Source organism: Vidua chalybeata, chromosome 2, assembly GCF_026979565.1.
Source record: "Vidua chalybeata isolate OUT-0048 chromosome 2, bVidCha1 merged haplotype, whole genome shotgun sequence".
Taxonomy (NCBI): Eukaryota; Metazoa; Chordata; class Aves; order Passeriformes; family Viduidae; genus Vidua; species Vidua chalybeata.
In genome coordinates this window covers 61200082-61215950 of record NC_071531.1, presented here as the reverse complement: position 1 = coordinate 61215950, position 15869 = coordinate 61200082, and the positions used below count along the sequence as shown (strand labels likewise).

Below are 15869 nucleotides of genomic sequence, written 5' to 3'. Positions count from 1 at the left end.
AATAGTTACTTTGTCCTTGTCTAAACATTCTCATCTATTGTAGCTTTTAGGTTACTGAAAGCTTCTACTGTATATTTAACAAAAGTACCAGTGCTATGGCAGTGAGATCCAGTTTTGGCACCAGCTTGAGAAGTTAGCACATCTCATAGTGGCAGCTGTTTTGGTGCAGTATTGATACCCTCAGTGTTGCTGGACCTCACCTGAGCAGGTGCATGATAGCAAGCAACCTCTTTATCCCAGCTCTGGTGGTCGTTTTCTTTCACAGATTTGCAGACCCTAACTAACACAAAGCACCAATGCCCCAGCAGATCAGCAGCCCAGAAAGCCCTGGCTCTCAGTATCTGATATTAACAGACCACTAGGGGCCACACTCAGCTCACTTGGTACCCTTGTACCAACAGAGACAGGACCCTTCCCATTAAAAGCAGGGCTTAATGACTAGTAGAAGATACAAAGCAGAGGCAGCTCTGGATATTGCAAGATAACACTGATATGTACCTGGGTCAGGTGGCTGAGATCTGAGCAAGAGGAAAACCTTTGCTTGCCCTCACTGTTATCATCCCACCCCAGGTGCTGACCTACTCTGTGTCCTGAGGGCACCTCCCTTCCCCTAGCCCAGCAAACCCCACAGGTTTGTTATCCCCCGCGGCAGCCCACTGCCCATAGCAAGGATTCTGGGAACAGCCCTGACCTGAATTCTGTAGGTGAGTGTAGGTAATACACTTTCTTTTAGAGAGGGGCCCTGCTAGAATTAAGCATCAGGGAAGTGGTCCTAAACATTTGCTTCAGATATTAAATGGTACTTGAATAGGAGTAAGATTACTGCTCACCATCCTCCCTTGCTTTTTTGGGTGTATCATAGAATAGTTTGAGTTGAAAATGGTCTTTAAAGACTATCTAATCCAACCCACCTGAAGTAAGAAACAGGGACTTTTTCAACTAGATGAGGGTGCTCAGAGCCCTGTCCAACCTGACCTTTGATGTTTCCAGGAATGCCATCTACCACCTCTCTGAGCAACCCATTCCAGTGGTTTATCACCCTCATTTTAAAAACTTCTTCCTTACATCTATTCCAAATCAATCCTCTTTTGTTGAAAACTGCCACCCCTAGTCCTATGCTAAAGCCCAGCATGTGCTCTCAGGTGACCTAATCATAGCCTTTCAGTACCTGAGGGGACCCACAAGACACCTGGAGAGGAACTTCTTGCAAGGGCATGCAGTGACAGGACAGTGGCTTTAAACTGAAACGCAGTAGGTTTAGATTAGAGTTGAGGAAGAAATTCTTTTCAATGAGGGTGCTGAGGCACTGGAACGGGTTACTCAGAGAAGCTGTGGACCCTCCATCCCTAGAAATGTTCAATGGCAGGTTGGATGGAGGTTTGAAAACCTGGTGCAGTGGAAGGTTTCCCTGCCCATGGCAGGGAGGTTGGAATGAGATGAACTTTAAGGTCCCGTCTAAGCCAGGCCATGCTATATTACTTTGGTGTTAGAGGGGTGCCAGAACTGTACTACAATCCATCCCACGCAACTTGCTATAAAGTTAAAAAAGAGGGAAGAGTCTTTTGTCAGGTGCAAAGAAACTACTTATATTTGACTTAGCCTGTGCCCCCACCACACTAGACATAGCCAGTGCTAAAGTGGTGAGGACAACACCAAAACAGCAGTGTCAGGGCAGAGCTGAGCCTCTGCGGAGTTGGAGCTGCTGTGACGTCAGAAGGGGAGAGCACATCTGCTAACCCAAGAGGACAATTATGGAAGTAGCTTTCAGTAGTGTGGGGATTGACAGCTTGAACAAAGTCACAGCAATGTGATTTGGACACAACAGGAGTGCATCATCATAGGTTTTTCCTGTCCTTGTATTCCTCTCCAGTCATCCACTATCCATCACTACTGCAAGACCACAAGCTGGACCTTTTGACAAAGTCTGGATGTCCTCCTGTAACTTTTTTGAAATGGATGTAGAGCAAAACCACAAAGTGGACAAGGCCATTCTGGTGCCTATCTCCAGCGAGTTCTTTAAATCTCCTGCACCCATTTCACAGCCACAGAAGGCTAAAATACAGCCTGGATTTAGATAAGAGAATGCAAAAAAAAAAAAAAAAAAAAATCAACTCCATGACAGGTGCTGAGAGAGAAAAATCATTGTTAAAAACTGGTTTCTTTGTGTGACAGATAATGCTTATAAGGAAGAGCAAGTGCTGGAGTTAATGGGAGACAATGAATGGAAATGGCACTTAGCATCAGCCATTTCAGCATGCAACAAGGGAAGACTGTTTAATCAAGAAGGTGCTTATTAATCTAAGTTGAAATTTATTATTGGATGACACATAAATGAACTTATGTTGCCAATACACTCTTACACCCTATAGTTACATTTTGATCCATCTAACAAGCTTCTGAACATACACTGTAAAGTTAATTAAACACCAAGTACACAGTTTCTCAGTCCGTTATTTTCTGTAACATTTCAATTAAAGACTGTCTTGGGCATTTTAAAATCACTATGTGAGGAATTCTGTGTTTTGGTTTGATTAACAATACAATTTGTTTTCATGGAGCATCTTCCAGCATTCAGCCTTTATGTTCATTTAAAAAAATACCCGAGAGTATTCCATAATACTAGATTAAAATATTGTAGAATGTTTTTATTACCAGGGTAAGATACACTATATTGAAGCTATTGCTATAGATTAGGGGTATTTTTCTCATTAAAAATGTTGGAAGGGTTGAATTGATTGTAAATTACAGACAGCTCAAGCATACCAAGGAAAATCATTAGAGACACAAAATATCCAGATTTCATTCAGGAATGTTAAAAGAGCTCCATGTTTCACATGTTCCATTACCCACTCCACCTCTTAAATTTAAAAATCTGATTACAGCCTTGATATATTTTATGATAAATATTTGGGGAAAGAGAACAGCAACAGCAAACAAATTCAGTTTCACAAACCTCACTGCAGCAGAGCAATTGTATGGGGAACAAGCAACACTGCCTACAAAGCTCACAGTGACTTGTTCAAAAGAGCACATGCCATAGCAAGGACACAAAAGAAGAGCTTAAAAATATTAAATATATTGCAAGGTGGGAATGAGGTAGAACCACAGCTAGAGAAGGGAAAAGAGAAAGGATGTATTCAGCAGAAAAAATCCTATGTGCCTCTACCAGAAAACCCAGGGTGGGTTTTTTTTTTTTTTTTGATACTAAACTCTCCCTCCAATTACTTTCCAACAGCACTAACTCAGTCCACAGCCAGGATCCATAAGACACCTGCTACCCTTTGTGGAATTACCTGTTTTTATTCCCAAGCCTCACCACTGAGGCATAGTTCCCACACTCTTTCCCTCAGGTTGGTACATATTTTGCCTTTTACAGAGCAGCCCTGCAAGCTTTTCCATCAGCCTCCAGTCCCACAGACCAAATCCACCTGGTGAGGCCAGGCAAGGTCTCACCTGTAGCAAGGCAACCAGAAGGGCTACCAGAAAGCAGCTGGCCCAAGCCCTAACACCTGTTTGCTCTTCTGCTCCAGAACAGTGCAACAAATAGACAGGCATCATGTTTCTGCCAGTCTCTACATTCCATATGAGATCTAAAACCTTGAGCCTGTCTAAATGGCTGCTTAAGGTCCCACAGTTCCCTCAACACTCCTTTCTTTCCCACATTCCAGAGCTGAGGGAGTATCATTCATTGTCTCCTTCTGAGCAGGCAGCATTCTGCCAGCATAGTGCCAACCTGAGTCAAGTGCAGTTCTCTTTCCTGCTGATCCTCACACGTATTGAATTAGGGCTGTTAAATTCTCATGAACTTAACTAAGCACCACTTTCCTCCCTGCACTCTCACTGAGTCACTGAGCCACAGATACAACCCAGGAAAGTCTACATTCAGCCTGAATGTAGACACAAAGTTATCCTTAAAGAATTTTTGATCTTGAATTTCTACCACTTCCATCCACTCTTCCCCAAAAAGTAAAACCCACAATTCCTGCAGCAATGCAGTCTTACAAATCCTGATTTCTCTGGGGCTTGGGGATTTTTTGGTTTGCTTTTTTTTCCCTACCATTGCTAGGGTGCTGACCTCATTAGAAGTTTAAGGAGAGAGTAGTTTCGTTCATGGGGGAATCTGACATCATTTCCAGTTCAGTCAAATTTTCTGTGGGGCATTTGAGCTCATTACTCAGTCTGTACTCTACTTTTTGTGATGTTTCTCATTCAAAAATTAAGGCTGAAACCTCCCTATTGAGTTCTGTCACCAAAGACACTTGGAGGCATACCCCCTGAGGCTTTAAATCTTTAACAAACTAGTTAGGAAACCATGATCTGAATTAGTTAAGAAGGTATCCTCCTTCCTCCCCTTGAAAAGGAAAAAAAAATTTAAAATATATAGCATGTTTTCTTCTTTCCCAGAAAATAGATTTAGATTTGATATCAACAACAACAAACATTTTAATACTGTCCATTTCTGGCACATGCTTTTACAGTGCATGTGATATGTCATCCTTCCTGGAAGGCGTACTCGTAGACAATATTCTGGAGATAAAGTATGCCTTGCTAGCATGTTTGATGGTATCTTAAGCTGTTACTTGCTCTACCCCCACTGAGGAACCAGAGTGAAATAGGGAAGTAATAGTTTAGAAAAACCTTCAACCAGCTCATTATTTTTCTTTCAAAAGCAAAGGAAGTTTCATTCTGTGTCAGAAAGAGGTGTAAGCCTGTTTGCCTTGCAAAGATGCACCTCACTTCCATATGCCAGGGGTTGCTCTCTATGGCTCTGGTAAAGCTACACAGACATCAGGAATACTGTGGCCCAAAATTATTAAGGTCATTGTAAATGACACATCCCACTTTCACCCATAGAGCTATGCAAAAGCCTCTAAAACATTAAGGAATTAATTTCTAATTCCTCAAACCAGGAGAACTGAGAAGGCAAAGCTACAGTTAGAGAAAGCATAATCTACCAAAAAGCTCACCTTTTCCCTAGCTCCACATTTAAGCAGAAGAGCCTGTTCTCTTCTCCCCAGCCACACTTATTTTCTAATTTTCCTTTTTCAGCCATTTACACCCTTTCAAAACACTCAGGAAAATGTATTTAATAGCTTCCAGTAAGTCATACTCCTGACAGTAAAACGTCTACATACTGGTGAGTTCAATTTGTATCCAGCCCAACAACTTTTAACAATGCAGTCTCCTGATTAAAATTGCACTGAAAGAGCACATAAAACAGCACACATCTTTACTGTCTTTTTATCAAAACTTCTAAGAATAAGAGCTGAAAGAGCAGTCTTTATGAACAAATGGTCTAGCAAACCTCACACAGAATAGGTATGTGCATATATTACTTCTTATATTTAACCACATATATAGCCAAAGAAATAAAAGTGTCTTCCCTTTTGGATAGAAGCTGCAGAAAAGTATCTACCATAGAAAGGCAGAGCCTGCATTCATGGATCTGCAGTACTGAATTCAATCAGTCTGATTTTCCTGGGTCTACCCTAGATAAAGAAAGCTTTCCCAGGAAACTGCAGTTATATTCCAAGTCATAAAGGAGAAGAAATGTAGTGATCTGCTTTGAATTGCCACCTAGATGCAAAAACATTTAACTATCTGTTTTATACTATGCAAGGCAGATGTCCAAGTAACTCTATTATCATGAATTATGGAATTTTGTATCCTACTCCCAGCTGAAGTTTTGTCAGAATCCAAGCTAGATATCTTAACAACCAGCAACAAATCTGAAGAAAATTAAACATTAAATCTCAATCAATTCAGATTAAAGGGTTCATGTCACCTAAACACATAGTAAAAAGTTCACAAAAGCCACTAAGACAGCACCATAATTATAGTCAATTTACTTAAACAAATGTCTGCATTTACAGAGCAAGCACTGCGTACTTTGGAGTGAGGCACATGTTTCCTAGTAACTGACTTTCCACTTGCTGTTATCGGGCATCCAGACACAATGCACTTATTTATGACCGAGATTTGTTTCGTTTTAAAAGGTTGAACAGCTCTATCATTCATTTTACATTTTATACTTCCATTTCTTTTTTTACCTGCATGAGGTTTTTTAAAAAAAACTTCATAAGAATGTCTCTGTGCACAAGTGTTTATAAATACAGAAATATATACAAGCATGCACCACTACCCCGTACATTTGTACTTGTGTGCAATTATTCATTTGCTCTGTGTTATAATAAATTTACTATTGATGCATCATCTCTTACACAATCTGAAACACAATTGGGAGAAATACTTTTCCAACTGTTTATGTTTTTTGCCAAGTTTTCCATTTTATCTGAATGTACAGAACTTCAAAGAGGAACTCCTCCAAACAGATTCTGTTCCTGCCAGGTTACTTGAGATGCCTGTTAATAAGCTGCTAGTATCATTGATTAAAGCTACTCTACCCAAGCATTGTTTACTTGAGTTCCAGGAGCACTTCTGCAAAGTTTTTTGAACCTGGGCAGTGTAAGAAGATTCCACTTCAAGTAGTATTAGACACTATTCTACTCAGGTTTCCGTTCTTCAAAATACTCCCATATAGCCTGATTTTTTAAACTAATCAGCTCAACTTGGAATTACATACACAGTTTTTCTCTCCCAGCAGTCAGAGAAGACTCCTCTAAGTTCCTTAAACAGGATGTTGCTGTTTTGCAGAGAATACATGAAAAGCATCACTGCAGCTCTCTTTCCTCCTTGTTCTCACTCCTTTTTTCTTGTGTGGATATGCCCTGGACCCTGCATCATCTCTCCTGCTCCTGGTCTTTCAAAAACGAGCTTCACTTCTCGTCTTATACCCCACATTCTTCCTGTTTGAGAAGTATTGCTGTTTCAGTTTCTTTCCCTCCCTGCAAACCTACTGTCCTTTAACATTGATCCCTCTCCTTACAACCTCCCCACAGTGGGAAAACACTCCCACCACAGCCTGCCATGCACAGGCTTGGGAAATCTTCCTCTCATTTAGATTCAAAAGTCAAGCACAAATAAAAACTGCTCTGTGTGTTAAAAGAGGCTGACTGATCACTTTAAAAACATGATCAGTGGTTAGAAACTAAAAGACCCCAAATGACCAATTGAAGACTCCTCATGTCTTCTAGAAAATGGAGATAGTGTCGCAGGACATCCAGGCAAGGCAAGCAGCTGAGTTTAGCAGTCACAGAATCACAGAATATTCTGAGTTGGAAGGATCATCGAGTCCAGCTCTTAGCCCTGCACAGGACTAAGGACCACACATCCCCAGGAGTCCATGAGCATTTAATTGTGTCTATTCATGAGCTTTATTTTTTAGGAATCCCAATCAGAAAGAAACGATTTTTCAGAAATATTTTAGTACAAGGCAAGCTAAGTAAAGTGGCCACATGATGCTAGCATTGTTTGGGAAATGGCAGAAAATCCCATTCCTAATCAAAGTATGTGGATTCATTTCTTTTTCATTCTAACCATATTTTTTTAAGTTTTCTTTAGTGTACACACATCCACCCTTTCATGTCTCATTTTGCTGCAACCTTTTCATCAAGACTCTTTACATCCTGTTTGGATCACCCCATGTAGAGCGTGAAGCCCTCCACTTTTTATTCTTTCAGTACTACAGAGTTTCAGCAAACCTATGCTCAGCCATCTCATGACTCTCACCCCCTTCACAGCTTGTTTCTGCTTTCTGCTTTGCATGCCAAGCACCATCTCAAACTTTCTGCTTTTACGTACAAGGAAACCCTGCAGAATGATGCATTTCCACCTCACTACTTGAGTTTGCTTTTAGCATAAGTCTGATTGAGCATTCAGGTCATTACAAATTTTGATCTGGATTACAGGAAAAAAAAAATGAGGATGGTTTTTTTCCCCCAAAACATCTTCCATCCAATCCTCCTTCCCACCACTGCTTCTCAATTCAAAATTGTCTTGAGGGAACATCCAAAGTATATCCTTGCTCCCTTCTGTGAGATCTTGCTTTCAGCTTTGTAACGTACACACATTTTCATCATGTTTCTTTAAATGTTGAAGACCTTCAGAAAGAGCACAGAACTAGAATAATTTCGGCTGGAAAAGACCTTTAAACATCATCAAGTCCAACCATTAGCCCAGCACTGCCAAGTCCACCACTAAACCATGTCCCTAAATGCCCCATCTACACATTTTTTAAATACCTCCAGGAATGATGACTCAACCACTTCCCTGGGCAGCCTGTTCCAGTGGTTGACAACCCTCTTCATCAAGAAATGTTTCCTAATATCCAATGTAAACATCCCCTGGTGCAAATTTAGGCCATTCTCTGTCATCCTATCATTGGTGACTTGGGAGAAGAGGCAAACCTCCACCTCACTACAGCCTCCTTTCAGGTTGCTGTAGTGAGAGATAAGGTCTGCAGTAGCCCATTGGCCACACTCTCTTCTTTCTAGCAAAGCTAAATGTTTCAATAATTTGGTCCCTCTGCTCTGAGACCACAACCTAAAGAATTCTGAAAACATTGTTACACTGTTAAATAGAGGCTTCTTTTTTTTTAATAAAAATTAAAGAGACTGGGCACTTCTGTTTTTACAGTGATATCCAGCAGAGACAGACTTTCCCCACAAAGCTTTTTATTCCTCTGTGTATATGTCCACACTTTTATAAGAACAATTTCTAGGTGGAGGAGGTCTATCTTAAATTTTTTAATGCATTTGAGATGCGCTGATTGGCAGGCCAAATTCACACACCTTGACCTACCTAAATAAAGCCACTCCGGGCTTGGAAGCTATAACTTGAGCTCCAGGCAGAACCACACTTGTCTCCCCTCTCACACTCCTCAACAGGGCCTTGCTTTGCTTGCCTTCACGTCTCACTGTGGTGCACTGAAACAGAGCAGAAGTACACCCACACCTGCTCTTCTCAGGAAAAAGAAAAAAAAAACCTAGCAAATTAGAACAGCACCATTTCAAAGCTCACATTTTAGAGGAGAAATACACAACACCCAAGGTCAGACATATCAGGTACAGACATTTGGCACAAGGATAAATATTTCCCTTTGAAAATCCTCAGCAGAAATTAACTGGAGTAGTTTTTCAGCTAGACCTGCCATACAACCCTGGTATTCATCTCTCCTCGTACCAAGTAAAATATTTCCAATGGCTCACAGCCACGCTGATCTCAAGACTCACATCCTAGCACAACAGAAGTTGATCCCTGTTAGATCCCTTCAGACTCTGTGGAATTGTGTCAATGCAGATTTCAAAGCTGCATTCAAATTCCCTTCACAGCAACAGGAGGATGAGTAAAGATATATTTACCTGTTTCATTTCCTCATTATATTCCCCAGTGCCTTAACAAAAGCGATGCTTTCAAGAAGGAAGCTGCTAAAGAGAGCTGGCCAGCAGCAACCTCCAGCACTCCCAGACTGTTAGCCCACCATACAAGGGCAAAAAACACCTGCTTTGATGGAAAAAACAGAGCTTTAACCCACCTGGATCTTATTCAGTGTTGCCACCAACAATGACCAGTTGCAACACACTTTGTCCAGTACCACATCTACATTTCCGATAGCTTTGAAAATGCAACCACCACATTCTTTTCTACTTCTTCAATTAAAAACCCCTATTCTTTCTACACGGTGGGATAAGCCCATATTAGAAGATGATCAATATGAATTCAGATAAAGCTCTTTGTGCAGAGTCTACTCCACAAGTTGAGAATACAATGAGGTGGAAGAGCTGGGTTAAGTGACATGAGGCAGGAGAGAGCCAAGCCTGGGTACTGCTTAGTGTCAGGACCCACCCCTAGATATCCCAGCAGTACTGGTGAGGCATACCAGCACAGCTGCTCCCATCTCTTCCAGCCAGACTGATGAGAACAAGAGTGATGTCCATGTCCTGACCACCACCCCATAGGTGCCAGCTTGCAGCTGGGACTGAATCACAGTGTTTGGAGGCTCTGGGTGCCACAGTGCCAGACTACCCATTGATTTCAACTTTACACAATGTTTTGAAAAGCCTCCTCATTTCCCTGCAGCCCCACCATTTCTCAAAAAAAAACAAGCTAGCATGTCTAATTTCCACAGTTCTGAAACAGGCAGGTGTACTTTCCAATAAATGAGTGGCATCTGCCCTGGAGGCAGATCCCAGCTGTCCTGGAGAGCCTCAGTACACAATTATGCCAGCGCCAGGCAATAAAGCCAAAGGACCTTTGTATTCTTGGCCACTGCTCGTCATTCCTTTATATCAGAGTATGCACAACAGCTCTTCCACAAACATTTTTTTTAAAGTTAAAAACACAAATGAACTTTCAACACATTCAGCTTTCACATGCTGAATTTTTTCTGCCCCAGAGGTATATGCTATGAAACTGGGGCACTTTCCAGGATGATGGGAAGACAACCAGTTTGTTCATGGCACAAGAATCCATCACAACTTCATTCACTTCCTGATAAATAAGGCTTCTCTGCTATTTGGTTTACCCAGACATTTTTGGTTCAACATTTAGAGCATTTGAAACAACTTCACCTTTCAAGAAAACTTTTTAAATGTGAAAGGGAGGAGGATGGCTGCTTAAGCAGGCTGGATGATCCTGTTCCACATCAGAAATCTAAAAAAGTGACATAATTGAAGTGTCTGGAGAGTATTACAATCACTTGGGGTTCATTGTCTAGCTCTCAGTACCACATAAAGGAAGCTGCCTGTTAAGCAGGGAAAGAAAATGGTTTTGCATCAAAAGATGCATCAGTATAAATATCATAATACACCAGTGTCAGCATCTGCCTTTTATTCAGACAATGAAGAGAGCCTATCTTAATGTGAAAAGTTATATGCTTCTGTCAGAAAGACAGTAAATTTGAAAGTCGCAAAACAAAAAAATTGTAATACGTTCTTTGCATGAACTGAATTCAGTTACACCTTACAGGATGCATATTTGGTTATTCTAAAAATCACAGAAATGCAAATTAAGTAGCATAAGAAATTTCAGGTGACTTTTTGTTCCCACTTATTAACATCAATTGTTGAAGCAGATAAAGCTCTACGCCTCTGTTTTTCTTTTAATTTACCAATCTGTTCCTTTAAAAAAGGAATTTCTAGTAGAATTTCAAGTCTTCATTGAATGCTATCTAAAACTTATAAGCTGACAAAATGCTGATCAGTACTAAGGGGTCCACTCTTACTTCAAGAAGACGGGGAAAATAAGAATTTCATTTTACTACTGAGATATTTTTCTTATCTGTAAAGCTACATAATTTAAAATATTCATGTCTTGGTTACAATATGGCTTTCAACAGCATTGAAATGGAGAATATGCAGAATGCAGTTGAAGAGTTTTTCTAACAATTATTCTGGTCCAGATAGCAACATATATGCCATGCTTAAGGTTATGACAAGTATCTGTCATCCGTTACACATAAGTATGTATTTGATGTGTATCTTTTCATACAGTTCTGTGTCAGTTGGCTATTTGTTCACACTATGTTGGTACTGGAAGAGAGTTAAGTGTCCTTACCATATCATGGCATTGCTTCAGTTTCCTGGCAAAGATGCCTAATAAAATATCTGCCAGAGCAGCTTTGCAGAGTCTCTGGAAACTACTTTGCTTTCTTAAGTGACTTGGGAAATCTTTGCTAGCACAGCCAGAGAATGTAGATGTGTCTGTTTGGATTCCTACCTGAGTTCATGGCAGAATTCCTTTAGCTTACAGCATGCCAGGAGAGGGGACATTTGTTTGTGCATCACTTAGCACAGAGCGGTCCCAGATCTATGGTGCAGAGCAGCAGCAACATCTAAGAGCAGAGGTTTCCTCTTTGTCTGTCCCAAAGACCACCTGAAGGCACTGCATCATCTGCAATGTTCGGCTTGACTGAACCACTTGTGCAGCCCCTGGCCAGCCTGCATCAGAGCCAGGAGCTAAGGCTCCTGTCACTGCCCACCCAGCTCTGAGGGTCGGGGACACAAAGTGAGGGAGAAGTGGGAAACACTGTATTGTTCATAGAGGTTATTTGCTGTTTAAGACCTTGATTCATGGGGAATTCCCCATGAAGGCAGAGAAGACTGTAAAACCACATGATCACATAATACTGTGAAAACCCTGACCAAGTGCATGACAGAAATTCTTGGGTGACTTTCAGGAAGTTACTGTGAACACCCCCTCACGAAGGGAGCACACCTGCCTTGCTCTTCCTTTCACCACAGTACCTGTTTACCTGGCCACTCCTGGAGAGAGGACAGCGTCCAGACAAACTGGTGCAGCTCTTCAGGTGTGCTCACCATGGCACTGCTGGACATACTTGCCCAGAAGAGTCTCCAATCCTGATCTTCAAGTGAGCTCCTTATGACCAACATGCACACAACACATGGACAAGGCAGGTTTAAACAGTATGGCTACATGAGGCTCCATGTTTAAAAGGGCTCCATCTCTCCCAGATATATCCAGGCCACATGGTACCAGCACAGTTCCTCCCTGCCACCATGTGCTAGGTAACACAAGCACACACACCATACATCTGCTCTGTCTAGAGCTACCTGGACTGACAAGATCATCTGCCACTGAGAAGGGTATGTTTTCACTCCAGAACTAAAATCAGATCATATTCTCTTCATGGTTAAGCAAGCACACAGATTTGTGTATTTAGTCCCTCAGTATGTTCATCCAGCACTGAACTATTTTGATTGCCATGTGTTAACACAAGGAATGTGTCTCTTAGGCACGAATGTGTTGACACCGTTCAAGAGAATTAAGAGGCAGTATTGATTATTCCTGCCAGAATCAATTCTCGTGACTGGCAGCAAATCCAATCAGATTCAAATTATGACTTGGGTACCCTGAAGCATGACATAGTTATTTCAAGCTCAGATAGAATTTGTTTCTATAATTTATATGTCCACCATGTGCTTGCTGGTATGGCCATGTAGCCAGAGTTGCTGGCCCAGGAGCCCCCAAGAAGAACAAGACACCCTGGGGCCAGATACTACTACAGCATCATACAGGCACACCACTTGCTCGTACACCCTCCTATCCACCAGCCATGCAGCAGACAAGCTGGACAGTCTCAGACTGAAGCAGCCAGAAGGACTTGTTCACAGTCAGCAGAAGTAGAGTAGTCCAGGTGAAGAAAGAAGGATGACACTGTAAACATTTTATGTGGGTACAAAGCATTTCTTGTTTCTAGAAACAGCTCTGTCTCTACTTGGTTTGGAGCAGCCAAAAGAGACCCCTGAGCCAAGAGAGTCTCAGGCATCCATGTGGCTCCTGCCTGGCTGGGATCTGAAAGCCATCCAGAGTGTAGAACCAGCCCCCACAGTGCCTTGCTGAAACAGCAGAGCCTCCAGGGCCACCACCAGCTCCTGCAAAGCCAACCAAGGCATCTCTGCACACACAGCATCATCAGACCTGTAACTAGGCAGGCTCTGTCCTGCGTTAGATATATGACACAGTAATTCATTAATTATGACCTCTTTCCAAAGGGGATGGTCACAGGTAAGCCTACAATATTTAATTTGGAGTGTCTCCAGACCATCAATGGTGAACTTTTTGTTAAGGAGGCAGTTGGTGCCTGTTGGGACAGCAAATTCCCCAGAGCCCCACCAGCACACAGCCAGCTGCACAGCACCAGGTGAACATAATTTCAGGCATGACCTGCAAATGCAGCCTTGCAACCTAGAAAGTCAACCATGTCCTGGGCTTCATGAAAAGTGTGGTCAACAGGATGAAGTAGGTGGCTCTGCCCCTCTATTCCACTCTCATGAGACCCACCCCCTCCCCACCCCCCCCCCCCCCCCCCCGCAGTGCTGCATCCAGCTCTGGGGTTTCCAACATAAGACAGGCCCAGAGGAGAGTCACAGAGAGGATGCAAGGGCTGGAATATCTCCCATATGAGAGAATTGGGGTTATTTAGCTTATAGGGAAGAGAATGTTCCAGGAAGACTTTATAGCAACCTTCCAGGACCCAAAGGGGGCCTAAAGAAAAGACTGGAAAGGACTCTTTATCAGGTAGTGTAGTGATAGGATGGAGAGTAACAATTTTAAATTGAAAGACAGAGTTTCGATAAATTCTTTACTGTGAGGGTGCTGAGAACTGATTTGCCCAGAGAAATTATGGATGCCTGAAACTGGTTGTCCAGAGAAATTATGGATGCCCCAACCCTGGAAGTGTTCAGGGCCAGGCTGGGTGAGGCTTTGAGCAACCTGTCTAGTGGAAGGTGTCCCTGCATATAGCAGAGGGGGTTGGAACGAGATGATCTTTAAGGCCCTTTTTAACCCAAGACATTTTATGATTCTATGGCATTTGCTCCTTGAGGAAACCAAAGGAGGAAGTGGAAGTGCTGACTTGGTCAGGAAAAAAAAACAAAACTGATGTTGGTCACTTCTTGGTCAAAGATGGAAATTTTTTTAAGTCATAGTGAAACCAAAGTGTGCTATGTGCATCAGCCATACATGTAGTGAGCCAAACAGCAAATTCTTCCAAAGACCTTCCAGTCCTACTCCCTTCACATCCATAAATACACTTTCTCTAAACTAATATGTATTTGTCCTGGTTCAGGGCAAGTCTGGGGAAAGAATTCCCCTCCCCCCATGCAGCCCACAAAGGCAAAACAGATGTTCCAAATCATGGTGTCATGTCAGAGACATTCCCCACTAGGTGAAGTATTGCCTCAAATAAGGCAGTTAAGCAATGCAAAGCTCCTTTGAGTCAACACAAAAGGCCCAGATGAATCCTCCTCTTTCTTCCTCAGTGACACAGCAGCTGAGGTCTGCCCCAGCAGAGGAAGGGGCTCTGAGTCCCACCTCCACCTCTGTCCTCTGGTTCCTTCCAGCCCACCTTCGGATTCTGTGCAAAGGCCTGTGCCCCAGCAAAGCTTGAGTCAAGAGCATTTCCAAACAATTCACCTGCTCTTCACATCACCCTGATGGAAGTGGCCACATTTAATAGCCAAAATGATGAAAGCATAAATTTCTTAAAACCAATGAATGATGTGAAAAAGTGCACAGACATGCTCAGTGCTAAAGCCTGTGAAAGAATCCCAGTCAGAGAAATAATTTGCAACTCTATCACAGATATAGACCACTAGAAATCACAACAACTATGATAATTTTTTAAAAATTCCATGAACAAACTTTGCTTTCTCCAAAATATTTTCATAATGATATTTTGGCTTTCAGAACCTCATGTCTTTTTTTGGTAGAAGACTTCAAAATATATCCAAACTTCAGTGTCCATCAAGCTGTTCCTTTGAACAGTCACCTTCAGAGCACTAGGCTTTGAGCTGCTTCTCTGACATTGTGACAAGGAGGAGGCATGGATAAATTAATGAACTCAAAGTGGGCAGGAAAAATGCAGAAGTGAGATATCAGGGTTTGCTTCATCAGTTAGTTAAAGAGCTAGACTGCTTAATGAAGAAAATTTAGGATAGTATCCTGTTTAAAGCAATTACTGAAAATAAGACAGTTTCCAACCCTGTGGACATCAGAAAGTGGTGCATCCAACCTGTTCAGATGGCTTTAAAGCTTGAACCAATACAGAGGATTTGCTTGGGCATTTCAAAATGCCTGCAACTCCACCCCTGCAGACCATCTCCAACAGACCTGGAATAAACAAAAGAGGAGGTAGACAAAAAATAGACAAAAAAGTGAAAGGGAATCATACCCTTTTGCTGAGCAGATGTGAGCAGAGTGAGGCACTGCTTACCTGCATCACCAGCATCCTGCCCCTGGGGTCAGGCACTCCTGGGAGCAGCTCCCCTGCATCCCCCCTGAGCTCAACCTGTGCCCTCCCTCCTGCACTGTCATCACACCAACCTCCCTAGCCTCTCACATGAGCTTCATCAGACTCCTGTAGCTCCCAGCCACCTATTACCAAGATAATTAAATATTATTATATTTAATTAATAAGTTCCCTCAGAAAAGACACACATATGAGCAGG

General features: G+C 42.2%; 1 protein-coding gene across 1 annotated transcript in view; it reads right to left on the bottom strand.

The window, feature by feature from the left end:
• Nucleotides 1-15869, bottom strand: part of ZPLD1 (zona pellucida like domain containing 1) — a 103839-nt gene extending 87970 nt beyond the window's left edge. The window contains exons 1-2 of the mRNA XM_053936496.1: nt 15635-15869; nt 15434-15531 (exon numbers count right to left, since the gene is read on the bottom strand). The gene's annotated coding sequence lies outside the window, so the exon portion shown is untranslated. The remainder of the gene's footprint in view (nt 1-15433; nt 15532-15634) is intronic.